The sequence below is a fragment of the Oxyura jamaicensis genome, chromosome 4, assembly GCF_011077185.1.
Source record: "Oxyura jamaicensis isolate SHBP4307 breed ruddy duck chromosome 4, BPBGC_Ojam_1.0, whole genome shotgun sequence".
In the NCBI taxonomy this organism is placed as follows: Eukaryota; Metazoa; Chordata; class Aves; order Anseriformes; family Anatidae; genus Oxyura; species Oxyura jamaicensis.
In genome coordinates this window covers 2,218,171-2,233,298 of record NC_048896.1, presented here as the reverse complement: position 1 = coordinate 2,233,298, position 15,128 = coordinate 2,218,171, and the positions used below count along the sequence as shown (strand labels likewise).

The 15,128-nt window shown below is 42.8% G+C and overlaps 2 long non-coding RNA genes across 2 annotated transcripts in view; both read left to right on the top strand.

Moving 5' to 3' along the window:
- The window catches only part of LOC118166496, an 87,172-nt gene extending 79,584 nt beyond the window's left edge, over window positions 1-7,588 (top strand). The window contains exons 5-7 of the long non-coding RNA XR_004750533.1: window positions 1,853-1,932; window positions 5,088-5,261; window positions 6,501-7,588. This is a non-coding gene — a long non-coding RNA (uncharacterized LOC118166496). The remainder of the gene's footprint in view (window positions 1-1,852; window positions 1,933-5,087; window positions 5,262-6,500) is intronic.
- A 6,697-nt stretch (window positions 7,589-14,285) lies between these two features.
- On the top strand, window positions 14,286-14,900 carry LOC118166499. The gene is made up of 2 exons (XR_004750536.1): window positions 14,286-14,411; window positions 14,828-14,900. It is a non-coding gene; the product is annotated as an uncharacterized LOC118166499 (long non-coding RNA).
- Window positions 14,901-15,128: the final 228 nt, after the last annotated feature.

Sequence of the window (15,128 nt, the reverse complement as noted above, 5' to 3'; positions counted from 1 at the left end):
GCTGCACAGCAGAGGGAAGGTCTTAGGCTGGCCCCAGGTCTCAAGGCAGCATTACTTCCAAACCAGCACCTCCCAGTTTAAGGGTGAGCTTTTGGCTTTATCCTCGGCTTTGGGCTAAGAACCAAGAAAGCCTCTGCTCTGCGGTGTCAGGCTGGCTGGGGTGATGTTCTGCAGCACAAGGTGTTGCCAGATAACTCCTGTATGAATTATGCTAAAGCTGCAGCCATAGAGTTTTTGTGTGGCTGTGTGTCTTCTGCGTGTCCAGAGTAATTCAGCGGTGTCATAAATAGTGCCATGAGTTTCAGGTGTTTGTCAATTTAAACCATATTGTTTGGACCAGCCTTTCATCAAATTTAATATAGCGGTTATCGCATTAATGCACTTTGAGAGCACTTTATTTGGATGTTTAAGCAGGAAGTGTCTGGCTGCTGACTACGAGGTTAGCAGCATGCTCCCAGCCTGCAGCGCAGTGAGGAGGCTTTGCCAAGGTTCACCCCATCTCCTCCCCCAGCCCCAGGTGCCAGGCAGTGCTGGGCACCCTCAGGGCGTGCAGCTCTGCTCACCCCTCTAACATCGCAGCTCCATGCAGTGTGCAGGGCGAGGTGGGTGAAAGAAAATTAATCCATATGAGGAGGTGACATTATTTCTTGGAATAAGAAAGATTGGAGAGTGGATCTGTCTGGCTTTAATGGAGCAGTTCCAGGAAAGCCGCAGTGACCAAAGTGTTTTCAGTATCACATAATTCAAGAGTAAAATCATAGTTCCAATTACCATTTCAGCCATTTCTGGCCTTGGGAAACCTATGCTAATATTTATTATTATATGATTGACCTATGATTTCTTCATCATTTACATTAGCAACTATGATATTCATAGTAACATCCTTTAAATCATGTAAGCAGAAGTCAACAGTGCATGATGAAGTCACATCCTGCAGATTTTTTATTTACTTAGTCTCTTTTTTTTCCCTGATAAAATAACATTGTGAGATGCATAATCTCACCTCCACAAGGCCTCTAGGGGCATATATGATCACAGAATGCATTTTCTATAATCTCACAAAATGAGTCAATTCTAGCTGAGGTACAAACAGTTGTACAAAGTCAGTATTTCACTCCCATCACTGCCTGACATCATCTTCTACACAGTGCAAGAAAATATTTACTTAGCTCTTTGATATGAGTTGCCACAAAGCCTTTGCAACAACAACAAAAAAAGAGAAAAGTGAGGAATTAAAATGGTAACTTGATTTAAAGAACTTCTGTAGCCTCTGTTCTAGGTGCAGGATTTAGGTTTGTAATTTTGTCAGACACATTCTTGTAATAGCCAGACTGGCCATCCACACCTCCAGTCTCTGTTCTTCTGGGACCTGCCTACACACAAATCAGAGAGTTGTGCAGACCACCCAAGTCTAGAAGCCAATCCTCCTTCATCATTATTATTATTATTATTATTAATATTAATATTATTATTCACAAGTGAGCCTGTGTTAGAATTAAGATACTGCACAGGCAAGCTGTTTCTGACGCTTTCAGTGGAAGGCGGTACAGAGCAAGCGTGTTTGCCTCCGGTGAGATGCAGTGCCTGCTCCCAGGAGGGCTCATGGCTTTGATCCAAACACAGGATAAAAGGCTGTGCATCCTCAGCTGCAACGTGCGACACGGTGCTGGGGGATGCTGATGGCCAGCCACAGCTCCCCTGCCCTTCTCCTTCTCTTTCTGTTAAATCCACATCTGCTTGGCCTACTGGCAGTGCTTGGCAATGAAAACAGCTTCTTGTCCCATATAGGCATCACCAGCTGTACTTCTCACTGGCTGTAAAATCACTTTGGGTTCTTTCTTGCCTCTCCCAGGCCGTGTTGGACTGGTGTTCGCACAGCCCGCAGGGTGCAACCACACACCCCGGCAGGACAGCTGGTTCTCTGCTGTGCAGGTGAGCTGCCAAAGGGATCCCGAGGCTTGTCACTGCCTTCAGGTGTCGTCGACCTCATTCATTTATTCCATATTTATTCATGAAGGGGCCACAGAAAATTGTTCAAGGTTCAGATTGTTCTGGCGACATGGAAAACCTTTAATTCTGCATCCATCTCCCATATCCACTCTTGTTTTTTCTGTCTGGATGCAGTTCCTCCTTTTGTTCAATGGCAGAGAGCACAGCCGTGTTTTTCAGCATCTCCTCTGGAAACATGCTTCATCTGCAGGGCTTGGAGAAGTGGGACCCCTCAGGCCTTTGATTGCCTTCCTCTTCATCCATCACTTTTTTTACTGAAGTTAAATTCTTCTGACCTTACCTTGCCTTTAAAGGTTTACCTGGCTCAGCAGGTGCCAGGTTTAGGATGTTTCAAATAGTTTTTGGGTCAGTGGAGGACAGATTTCTAAGGTTAGTAGTGTGCCTTATCCAGGCTGTCAGGCACACAGACTCTTTTCTACTCTCTGGTCCTGAAGCACTGAAAATGCCCTCTCATTTCTCGATGCAAGGCAAGGTAGAAAGGTCAGAATAGGCATGTATTGTGTTTCTGAAGATTGGCACTGTATAACAATTATTAAAAGTTTCTGTAATGATGCATGTTACAAACACAGAACCAAACACCTGCAGTGAACCTCCTCAGGCAAAATTCTCATTGACTTCAATAGTGTTTTTCCCCGAGAAGAGGCTGCTGGCTGTGCTCAGGGCATTAAACTTATTCCTGACTTAAGAGGCACTTAAAATCTACTGGTAAGCAACTTATTAGCAATGTAAAAATGATTTTTAAGCAAGCAAAGTATTCTTCCTGGAAGAAACATACTTTTTGTAAGATTACTTTTGCTGACAGAAGTAGTTTGGCTAACTCCTTGTGATTAGGGATGTTGTTGTTGCCCCTTATCATACCAAAGCAAATGGTGTCAAATGCTTTGAACCTTGTAAATGATTGTTTCCAAAGTGTTTCTTTTTTTTTTTTTTTTTTTTTTTTTTTTCTCTATAAAATCTTTAGAGAAAAGCTGTCTCTTAATCCTTTCTCTTCCAAGGCTTTACAGCTCTGCTTCTTCCCACTCTTGCTATTCTTTTATTTTCCTTCTTTGGGCTTTAATATATCTTAGATATTATAAAAGTCTCTTTTAAAGGTAAATGCAGAGCTTTTGCTCATATTGCAAAAAGGCAGTCCTAAAGGTTTAATAAACTGGAGAGAAGGAAAAAAAAAGACTTCATTTCAAACTGCCACAGCAGCTGGTACTGGGACTGCCACCCGGAGCTGCGACTGGGACATGCACCTGGGGAGGGATGAGGAGGAAGAGGAGAAGGCAGAGGATGCAGCCTGAGAGCCTGGCCATTGCCTGGTGTGGAGGTCCTGGCCATCAGTCTTAGCAACAAATATTAGCCCAGACAGGCCATAAACCTCTCTCAGTGCATTATTAAAGCAGCATAGGAAGTGCAGAGAAATCCCACACTTATTATTTGCATAAAAATAAGCGAACTCACGAGTGTGGGAAAACTGAAATGCTGGAAAAACAAGACCTAACGATGCCCTGACTTCCTTGAAAGTTGGCTGTGATTATTTTTAATGTCTTGTATCCATCTATACATCTATTTACTTGGCAAAAGACACAACTGAGGAGAAATGGACGCCTCAGCAGTTACCTCACCTTGAAATAGTGCATGGCCATCTTCTCAGAAGCAGCAAAGATGTTTTTTTTTTTGGGCATACCTGTGTGGTGCAGAGTAATAAAGAACAAATGACTGTCTTCTGCACAAACGTTTCCACTGGAGCAGCCCCGGGCATGAATTTCCCAGCCATCAGCATCTCGCAGCATCTCCCTGAACCACTGTCAAAGCAAACACATGAAAACCCCACCAGCCTCACCGGCCCTTCGTCTCGTCAAGGTCCGGCCGCAGCTGGGGGACACCAGCTGGATGCCACCTCTTTGTGCCATGGTGCCCATCCCCAGCTGTCCTCCCACACCGAGGGGGAGAAGATGGTTCCCATTAAGCCCAGCTGTGAAGCTTTTATTTTGAATCTTTGGGTAAGAACTGGATGGTAAGAGGCTCCTAGCAAGGCTGGGCTGCCCTCTGTCCCCCTTTTCCAAAGGCAGTGGTTTCAGGTTTTAGATGCCACTCGAAATGAGCTGCACTTTTTGGCAAAGTACTTCAAATTTCCAGATCTCTCTTATTTTTAATGGGTATGATTTTTAAGAAGACACGTTACAGCAGATCCCAAATGGGAACACTTACACCTTCAGCAACTTTCCCCTCGCGTTGCCAGCTTCTTTGCATCAGATGCCACCAAGGAGCGCGGAGGGCGCGGTGGCCAGGAGGAGCTGCCAGGCGGTGCTGGCACTGCTCCCTGCCACCCAGGGAATTTCTTCCCTGACAACTTTTGGCTCCCTCGGGTTAGTTTGTAGCTGCATGGAATGTGTAATGTTCCACGCTGGTGGAGAGGCTGACAGGGAAGTTAAATACAGGCTGCAAAGATAGATCATCTCCCACCATCACTTTGTTTTTTTGCTGCTCTAAAATCATTTTGCTTGTTCCTGCGGCTCCTATAAAGCCAGAAGAGCTCTCTATATTTGCTTTCCGGATGCCTTTTTCTCCTCTGCTTACAACTATAAAAGCAGCTTTTCATGCTCCAAATCAGAGATAAATTGAAATCACTGCTGAAGAAATAAAACACAAGGCTAATCAAATTGTAGCACAGGAAGCAGCCTTCAGCCAGTGCATTTTTGAAAGCTATTTTTAGAATATATTTTTATTTTGTCACTCCATATGGGAAGTCAAACCCATATGGTTTGGGAGAATGGAAGGTTGGGCTTTTATAGAGATCTCGCAAACCGTCCCTTCTCAGCCCTGTACTTAAACATGTGCTTAAATCCAATTGTCTGCAGTGGGAGTTGAGCACATAAACTCCATGCTGGCTGGGGCCTCAGGCCCTGTCTGAGGTTGTCGCAGTATTACTCCCTCCTGAGATGTAAAACTACTCTATATTCGTTAAACCCGTCTCCAGTTAACTTGGCTCTTCTTAATTATGACATTTCTAATTCATACATCTTCCTTTTCTTTCCCTCATTTTCTTTCTTCATTTTTTCTTAATTTTCTTCATTCCCTGATGAGTTCAGTTGGTCCTTTCCCAACCAGGGTGTGAAGCTGAACATCAAGAGCCATCGCCCTCCTGCCCTTTGCACTGACCATGCTGCCCTGCCAATGTCAAGACTGATGGGCTGTTGGGAAGAACTAAATTCTGCCCCCACTACTTCTGCGTATGCTGATGAAACAAGAACCGACTAGGAAAAGTACTGTGCAGGTGATAAACTAAATGTAGAGAATGAGAAGTTCCCCTCAGTGTTCATCCAGCAGGATATATTGGAAAGAATACCCATTCCACTTGTGTTTTGTGTTGCTCCGTGGGACTTAACAGAGAATTATGTTTCCTTTAAAGAATTTCATGAGGCTGTTAAAAACACCCACAGAAAGTTTCCAACCTGGTAAATTCCAGAGGGTTATTTTGTGAACCCTTTCTACCGTGATCTTGGGGTTTCTTCCCTGTGCAGTTCTATATGTTTTCTCAGAAGGTGAAGCTCAAAACAACAGTTTTAAAATATGTGATGTTTGTCATAATTTGAGAGGAAAAATCTACCTGAGCCTGTATTTCTTGTGCTCCCAAACCTGTCACTGACTGTGCTGCTGAGGTACCATTTTTTACAAGTCAGCAAAGATGCCTCTATAAGAATAGCATGTGTGATAACAGTCATGGGGTGAACTGAGTTATTCAGTCTTACCAAGTCCTTACAAGTTGTAGTGGAACCAGCGTCTCCCTCTAACCATGAGAAGGTCTTCTGCTGGGGAGCACAGCATCCAAACTGCTCATGAGACGGCTGGACTTCGCACGGGTACATAACAGTTGGGAAAGTCAAGCTGCACAACAGTTAGACAATTAGCATGAAATGCTTAAATAACCATTCTCGTATTTCTGAGAGGATAGCTGATGTTGTCTGCAAGTGCTCTGCAAGTCAAAATACAAAATCAAAACAGTGCAGCCAGATGCTTTTATAGCTAATATGATGGGCAAAGGCTCGGAAATTTGGGTGGTGTGGATTATACAGGTTCAGCATAGCGAACACCCTGCAGAGCTGCTTTCTGACTAAAGGGGAAGTCATTTTCTGTGTTGCTTTTGATTCGAGAGATGTATTTGGCCTCCACGTGGAAGCAGAGCTAAAGGAGGAGCGCGGCATTGCCTGCAGCACTCAGCCTTCAGCACGCAGCACGCAGTGCTTGTACCCTGCTAAGGGACTCCTGTGAGTGTCTGCGCTGTGACAGGCACAGGAGAGCAGGGTCACCAAGTCAGCAGCCGTGCTCTGGCGCCTGCTCCTAGATGGGGTGAACCCCTGCACAGGCAGGAAGGTACTGATGTGCCGGCTGCCAGCCCCACGATGGCAATGGGGCTGTCCCGTCTTTGTCTCTGTATAATGGAAATGTATGGGACTTGTATATCTACTGCAAGTTAATATTTGTATACTTTTGTTTTTCTTTAGGAAACAATTCTCCTACCTTTTTTTGCATGAAGTGCAATAGGAAGTAAAGAATTCAGTGAAGAATTCAGCGTGGCAGAGGGATGGGAGCGTAGAGATTTCTGATACGGTTTGGATACTGCCTGCCACCATGTAAAAGAGATCTCATAATAAAAGCGTTGATCAAAGCTTACACCACATATTGATTATTTCATTGGAAAGTCAAGAAAACAACTGTTGTCTGTTTTTTTTCATGAATATAAAGCAGAGATCTTGTGTGAGAGGAGAAATGTTAAAATAACGAAGCACCAGAAGGGGTTAAAAGGGAAGGCCTGGGTCTAGAGCAGAAGGAAGGTGCAAAAAGGTAAACATTAAAAGAAATTTCATGAAGAAATATTTGTATTCAAAATCTATGACCATTATGATATCAAAATAACTACTGTTCAATTCCATGCTTACAGTAGCTTCATAGTCAGAAAAAACTGCCATCACTTGCATCTCACTATTAAAATGCATTCTATACAATTCAAAATCCCCAAAGAATAAAAAATACCTGGATTTCTGATATTTGGCTATATTGGATTAGTAGATGTAAGTTGCTGGGTTTTCCCAGAAATATTATTTCAGAACGCTTGAATAACACAGCTTTCAGACCAGGTGCCGAACAGTCCATGCACTTGGGCTGTGTTTGTGACATGGGTACGTGGTCACTGTGAGATGCATGCGTGGTGTTGCTGTTCACCTCCTGCAGCTGAACGTCATGGCCCCAGTAAAGTCAACCCAGAGCCAGAACTTCATCCCAGGCCGGGAGCAGCTGATGGAGGGTGCCACAGGCTGGTGACCTGCAGCAATTTCAGGTCAGTGATGCAGAAGCAAAAAAAATTCCTTGTCACATAACTGCTGTAGTTCAGACTATCCAAATTTCACTTTGGATTTTCTACTGCATTCCCGTTCACATCACAACTCTATAGATAATGTGCTAAGGCATCATTCTTAAAAAAGAAAGATTTAACTTTTTTAAAGAGATGGGTGATTTGTAGAAGACATTTGTGTAATTTTGTATTCTAAATGTGATTTATTTTTATAAATAAATTTGCATAAAATCTCCAGCCCTCGATGTCATAGTTCTATTTTATCTTTAATTCAGATGCTCAAGAAATGTAAATTATTTTTACAGCTAAATAAAAGCTATACAAAGCTGCCAGGAAAGAATAATGAGATACACATTGTGCCATGCAGCCATGATAAATCCAGCAGCACCATGGTTACAGTCAAAATGTGAGGCCATCAGCAACTAGGGAATATCAGCGCATATAGATTCCTCCAACTAGATTTAGCAAACTAATCTTAACTGTGGAAGCTCATGACACTAGGTCAGGAAGAGAAAATATTTACCTAAAAGATAGCCAGGCACCTAACAGGAGGAACAGTTGGTTTATAGAGCAAAGTTTTTTTTATAGAATAAAAACATCATAGTTAGGCCATGCTTTGCACGTGTGCTTTACAGAAATAAAGATATCAGCAAATTACTGGTGGATATCCTAATGGTTGCATGGGCTTATAAAGAACAACCATGAGAGGGGCCCCAAGAAGAATGTGTAACCACATCCCTTGGTCAGCATGGCCAAAGGCTTCCCTGCACATCTGGGGAAGAAGAAGAGCTCCTGCCCCGTGCTGCCCCAGCACCCTGCTGCAAGGCTGCCCCATGGAGTAAGAGATGAGCTCCCCTCAGCAAGAATTAACTCAACCATGAGCAGATAATTATACAGAACAAGGGTGTGAGAAGCCTCAGCTGACACCAGTTTAAGGGAAGTGAATAAAAGATGTGCTGAGGGCATGGGGCTGCTGTTTTGTTGAGGAAGGTTAAGGGCTAGCTTGTCTGAATTTGCAAGAGGACCAATGCTGCTTTCCATGACTTGCTGTTGCTGATACAGGTAGGTCTCATCATTCTGTTTTTGTCTTGTCTTTGGCTATGTTTTGTAACTTTTTTTCTCTTCCTGCTGAAAGCATCTTAATCCATGCTGCTTTCCAGAATTTAACTAATTCTGATATGCATGCATTGCTGACTTGTTGCTATTCCCTGCTTGCTGAATTACAGTATGGTGTTACTTTAACTAAAGCTGGTATTCAGGTCAAACTGCTCCAAAAGGAGCTTCCCAGAGCCTGGGAGCTGGGTGATTGCTCCAAGAATTTGCAGGAAGAGGTGTGCAGAAAGCCAGGCAGTGATGAATGGGTGCTTGCAGTGTCTTGTGGATAGCAAACCATGTAAGATTTAAGGCACACTGGGCTCTCAGAGTCTTAAGAACTGAACCCTGTGATGCTCAGTTTTCCAAAGTGTGGGGGCAACAGTTTGCAGTGAATAGGAATAGCCTAAAACTCCCATCAAAAGCAATGCTTTGTTTTTGCTGAATCAGGGTGGTGAATGCATGTGCATCTTTGAGAGCATGGACAGCCCTGTTGACTCCTAAGGGCCACTCATGTGCCTTAATTGAGTATGTGCATGAATGCTTAGCTGGTTTGGATCAGCATAAACATCCCTGAATGTCAAGCTCTCTGTTTTGTGAGGCTAATGACCATCAGGTGTTTAAAAACTTTTTTTTTGGTCACCTTAAAATATAATATCTTAATTTCAGAGACATTGGACCATAGAAAAATGGAAAGCTGTAAACTTCATGCCCTTAAAAGTTTGATATTTTTAGAATGTGTGTATTCAAAGGAGCCAGATAATGCTGCTTAGAAACATTTAAAAACAAAAAATCATGCTCTGCAGACAGCTCTTCTGACAAGACTCTGCTCAGAGTGAATTTTTATGCTTGAGTTATAAACCCTTGAAAAATGGGGATCCTAATGTAAAAGCTGACACAGCTTTAACTAAAGCAGCTCTAGTAAGTGCTGCTATAATTATTTGCTCATTAATTACAAATTTTGCAAGACATGAGAGTAACACAAATTGGAAAATAGGAATAATTATCAGTAATAATGCCACAGAAGCTGGACACATTGAAAGTATCTTCCTCTTTAAATTTAATAATAGCAAGACAGCTAGGAAACTAATAAGAAATACATAATTGAAAATTAACCTTGCAAGTCTGCTGTTAATAAACCATGGTACTCTTGTGTTACAATAATTTTACAGAGCCCTTAATTTGCATTTGAAGTGTTATCCCAGGTAATACTTCGTGCATTCACAACAATTAGTATGTCTCTGATTTAAAACAAAAATGCAAAGGTGGGATTTAGCATAGTTGGAGAGTAGAGGATAACATGTACTGCTCTTCTTAGTAGCTCAGAGCCAGAACGATTGGAAACCAAACATACAATGGTGATTTTTGTGCCTGCTGTTATGCCTGAATGCTGTTTTGTTATTGTTGAATTGGAGCATTGTAGTGCTTCGTGCTTTCATCCTTAGCTTGTTTCATGTTTGTGTAAATATACCAGTGTGACTACTGGATTGCTTGCACATTCTTATGCTCTGAGGTGCGAGGCTTGATGACTTAGGGATGCTTGAGAACATTCACCGCATTGGAACAGGTAGCTCGTGGCTGTGAAACACTCCACTGCAGTGTGTGCTTCCACCATCATCTCTGAGTAGATTGAATGGATCTTGTGGGGGCAGGCTGCTGGAGCTGGCGGGGCTGGAGCAGGGGAGGTTTGCTGCAGAATAACTCAACATAGCCTGTGCTTCGGTGCAAATGTGCTGCTTTTCTGCAGGCATGTTATGCAAGTGGGCTCCATTCACAAAGGAAAATGGTACTTACCTATCTTTTTAGATCTGTTGCTAATTTAAAAAAGTCTACAAAAAATAATAGAAGTCAATAAAAACCTGTGGTAATCACTTGATCAATTTGTAAGTAATGATGAAGAGAATTATTCAAAACTCAGGCTGAGCTGACTGATCTTGGTAAAGACCTCCCACTACTAGAATAAACCTGATGTGCATTTCTGACTGTGCAAATGCAAGAAGCATTCAGCGAACTTGCACACTCATAGCCAAGCATGTAATAATGGGGATGCTCAGATCTGCATGGCTTGAGTGCTCAGCTGAACAAAGGAGGATGGATCATCACAGAGGGGCTTCCATGACTGTGGGCTTGTATTGTAACAGTGTTGATGGCAGTGGAGGTGTAGGCAGGGTTTCAAACTTGTCTATGACCAAGCAGCTTAAAAAAATAACCCTGAGACCTACAGTGTTTGGCATCAGTGTGGAGGAACATTGTACACAAACAATTGGGTTAAGAGTGTGTACTCCAAACAGCCTTTCTGCACAATTCCAAACTCCATCAAGGACTGCATGTAAAATGTTGGCTTCTTTGTGTAAACCCACAAATCCTAGGGAAAAGGCCATTAGGGGTCAGCAATTCAGCTGTTTCTCTTCACTTTATGTAAGAGGTTAGCAGCAGTATGCTTTTTGTCCAAAGCCAGCAATAGCAGGAACAGCTTGTTTCTGAAAGGGCTGTGGCTCCCCTAGCAGTGATAGAAGAAGGGGTCCTGAAATAAACCTAGAATGTGGATAGTCTTTGATTTGACCTTTTGTCCATTTATTTGGCTATAATTGTATGCTTAGCACAGCATTTGACTCCTGTCAGTCCCCTCTGATGTCCTATATAGCTCAAACACTACAAGTGCAGATGCTTTTTTCCTTATCAGTATGCTTCAGGGAATTCAGAACAACCTATTGGTCCCAAGCTGCATCCTACCTGTGTGAACTCATTGTGGTTGTGGCTGCCTCTGATAGTGTCAGGAGAGCTTCGCTTCATCCACATATCCTTGCTCTGGAGACAGAGCAGGGTGAGGATGGGTGCTCCTCAGTGTAGTCCTGGTTGTGGTGTAACTACTGCATTTGTGACACAGTTCTCAGCACAGAGCTGAGAGATGACCCAGTGAAGGACCGTACATGGCTGGTTAGCTGGGTCCTTATGGCTGTCTCTGGGTCCCATCAGCACTTCCCTGCAAGGCCAGAACAAGTGCTGGGTTTCCCATGGAGCTACAAAGCTCAGCCAGCCTTTGAGCAGAGGTGAGTGTCATGTAGAAAAGGTTTTAAGACCTGAATGGATGAAGATGAGCATGGAGGGGGCAGCCACTGCCTTGCAAAAGAAGGCAGAAACCACCTCCCCTCCAAAAAGCAGGAGGCCCTGGGAGAAATGTTTCCCAATGATGCTCTTGAGGCAGCCGCTGTTAGTGATTCCCAATCAGTATTCTGTTCATCATTGCTTTCCCAAGGAAAGCCGTAAAGGAACAACTTAGCCAAAGGAAGCTATTTTTAGAAGACAGATTTTTTTTTTTTTAACTGCTCTGCTGTTATTTATGTTGCATAGATCTTGAGTTATTTCAGTGGGAGCTGATGTGAAGTAAGACTGAGTTTAATGTGTGGAAGGATGGTGAAATCTATCCTACATCTGTCCTTGCTATTTCAGGGTGAGGCTTCGGTAGTCCTTTCTGGCCTGCAAGGTGGATGGTGCTTTGTCTCCATCCCTTTGCCTCTCCCTGTGCTGGCCATGCTTCTCCTGTTTGTTGCTGCAGTAGGTTTTAACCTGCCACTTAACTCACTGATACGAATTTTTAAAACATGAAGAAGCAACTGATAATGTGAAGTGTGATCCAGGCTAAAAATAAAAGATGTTAATACTTTGCACTGATCAAAACTAATTTATGCGAGCTGGGCTCTGCTCACAACTGCAGCAAGGTAGAGCTGGTGACATCACTGAGCGTGAGCTCTGCCAACCTGGGTTAGTGTTGGAGTGACAACGCGGTGATTTAGCTGTTATGATCTCACTTAATATTTCATACTTAAAATGTAGCCTAACCTGCAATTCAGGGTTATATGAAGTACATATTGTGGAGTTGTTTCAGAACAGATTTTGATAAAACTTTGCATTTAAAGGAAATGTTTGAGTGGCATACATGCTTCATATGCTGTTACTTTGTAAGGGTGGTGGAAATCCTTTCAGAAAAAGACATTCCACAGCAAACGTTCATATAATATATGTGCTTGTATATATGCACATCAACACAAAAGGGAAAAATCTGGAATGTTGTCTTAAGCTTTCTGATATGAAATCATTGCAGGAGAAGAAAATCACTTGGCTGGAACAAAGATAACTGCAGCTTTTAAATCCAGAAATCAAACGCCATCCTCACAGTGATGAAAACAACAAAAATACTGTAGACATGATGGGTCATGAGTTGAAACTTCTAACAGCAGTTTTATCTTCCAGCCTCTTTACAGAAACAGTGCTAAAGTGACCTCACATCCAGTGAGGGAGATATTGCAGCTGCTCTGAAAAAGCACCAAGTAAAGCAGTGGGAGAAGAAAAGCTTGTTTTACTTGATGCTTTGGCTCCCCAGGTGTGCAGCTGATGGTGGGGGGAATGGGATGTGTTTCCCTTCTCCATGCTTCAGCTCCAGCCTTTGCAGCTGGAAGTCTTTGGTTAGCTTGCTCAGCTCTCACTTTTTTTTTTTTTAAATAATTTGTATGGTAGTTAGAATAACCAGGCTTACCTATTTTAACCCATGGTGAGGAGGGGCAGGTTGTAGGCTGAATGGTGGGGGAACATGTTTTGGGATAAGATTTTTTTCCTCTAGGAATGAGGTATTGTTTGCATCTGCAGTTCATCTATGTCTAAAATACTCCAAGTTTAATTCTGCATGACCTTAATGGTCAGTGGTGCTGTTCCTCCTTGCAGGGAGAAAGGGCAATGAGTAGCCCAGAAAGAATGTGCTCATGGCTTGAGTCTGCAAACTGCCTTCTTGCCTGGGAAAGTGGCTCTTTATCATCTAAGACTGTCTTGTTCTGTATCATGAAGCCAGGTCTGGTTGCTCATTGCTGCTCATATTCAAAAACTCATTCAATGGCTACTCAGCATGGATGAAACTTTGTGCACAGGCAGGGGAGGGTGGATTTCACTGGATGCAGCTTCAGTGCCAGTGTTTGAAAGCATTTTACAAAGAAAATTTCTATATGAGTGGAATGACTTTGTCACTGCTATAAATACTTAACTCAAACTAGTAATGGGTGCATTTGGTATATAAAATATAAGAAGTATTCATCAATGTCTTTCAGTTGTGTTAGAATGAGAAAATGAAGGGAGCATGCAAATCCAGAATTTCAGAATTTTTGGTTTATTTAAATGTTGCTTTAGGATTATTCAGTCCAGAATGGATTTCCAATTTTCCATACAGCTAGTAGATTTTATTAGAATTAGTTTAACCCACTAGAAAATGCCCTTTGTTCCTATATTGATAGAAACCCAGTATTCTTCCTTCCTGTTTTGCCTTCCCTGCGTTGGATGCAATGGGAGTAAACACAGTAGCAGGATTTGTATCACCAGCAAAGAGGAACAATTGCAGCAGTGTTTAAATTTGCGAGGTTTGAGGGTTGTAATTTGAGTTTATTTGAGGGAAGGGGGTGAAATGTTTATTCCACTCTATTTTTAAAGGCTTTCTATTGTGTTATCCACGCTTATCACACGGGGACAAACGTTTTTCCATATAATAAATATTTCTGAATCTATTCCAAAAATAGCCTAGGAGCCGTGAGATCTCAGGAATAGGCTTCTCCCTCTAGTGGCTGCAGAAGGGAACTTACAGAGCTGTCAGATGAGGCAGTTACGAAAAATAAAAAACAAGCTGTATATATGGAAAAATATCTGCAGTCTTTCCAACTTCAAAAAGATTCGTATGGCAAGAGATCTGTCACCACTTTATGGTTCTTCTTAATTACTGAAATACTCTTGAAATACTTGTAAAACTGAGACATACCAAAATGAGGTTTCTTTTTTTTAAAAAAAAAAAAAAAATACTTGCTCTGCTGGGTGAGCAGCAGAGCAAGTATTGTACCTGGGAGTAACCACCGGAGCTTGCTGAGCATCTGTCCCTCTGGGTAAATCCTGACACTGGCCAGCATGTTTCCAGAACAGTTATTGGAAAGAAAACAAGGTAAAACACTGCTGTGGTTGGGGTGCAACTAAATGCAGGCAGCACGTGATGGGGGTTACTTTTGTGGGGCAGAAGCAGAGGTGTGCCTTGCTGGGTTGAGGCAGCATGTGTGCAAGCTTGCTTGCTTTCTCAGGGAGCCTCCCCATGTGCTCTGGCAGCAGGGTGCTTCATCTTGGAAGGTCCAAGGGGAAAAACCATGGCCAGTGTCCATAATGCAGCTAATTATGTGCATGGTGTCCCGTGTTGGTCCTTGAGTTTTGAGCTCTTCTGTCAGAGAAACTTTAGTGATGTTTGTGTAAAATGTCAACTGTTTCTTGTTGTTAGGATCATGCCTTTCCAATGATTTGGAGATCCAAGGTTTGGGAGTAGATTTTTTTGAATTCTCATCTTTTTCTTTGCAGTTCTCTGAAATGTAGTATTCTGTCTGAAGGCAAGTTCTTGGCCTTCCAGTGAGAGCTGACCTGTGGTTAAGGGATTCCAGTGCTTAAGGAAAAACACTGCCTGCCTGACTCCCACTGAACAAAACACTGAGTGCCTGACTCCCAGTGCCACCACAGACTGGCAGGACAGTCTTGTTGCAACCTTCTGAGGGTGCTAACTCAATATCTCTAGTGGCTGATGCTTTGGAGCCTGTTCTGTGTTAGGGCTTTCCGAGGACAACTTCTGTATAGGTGTAGGATGCCCTGAATGGTTATGGCTGCCTGAGCACACGGAGGC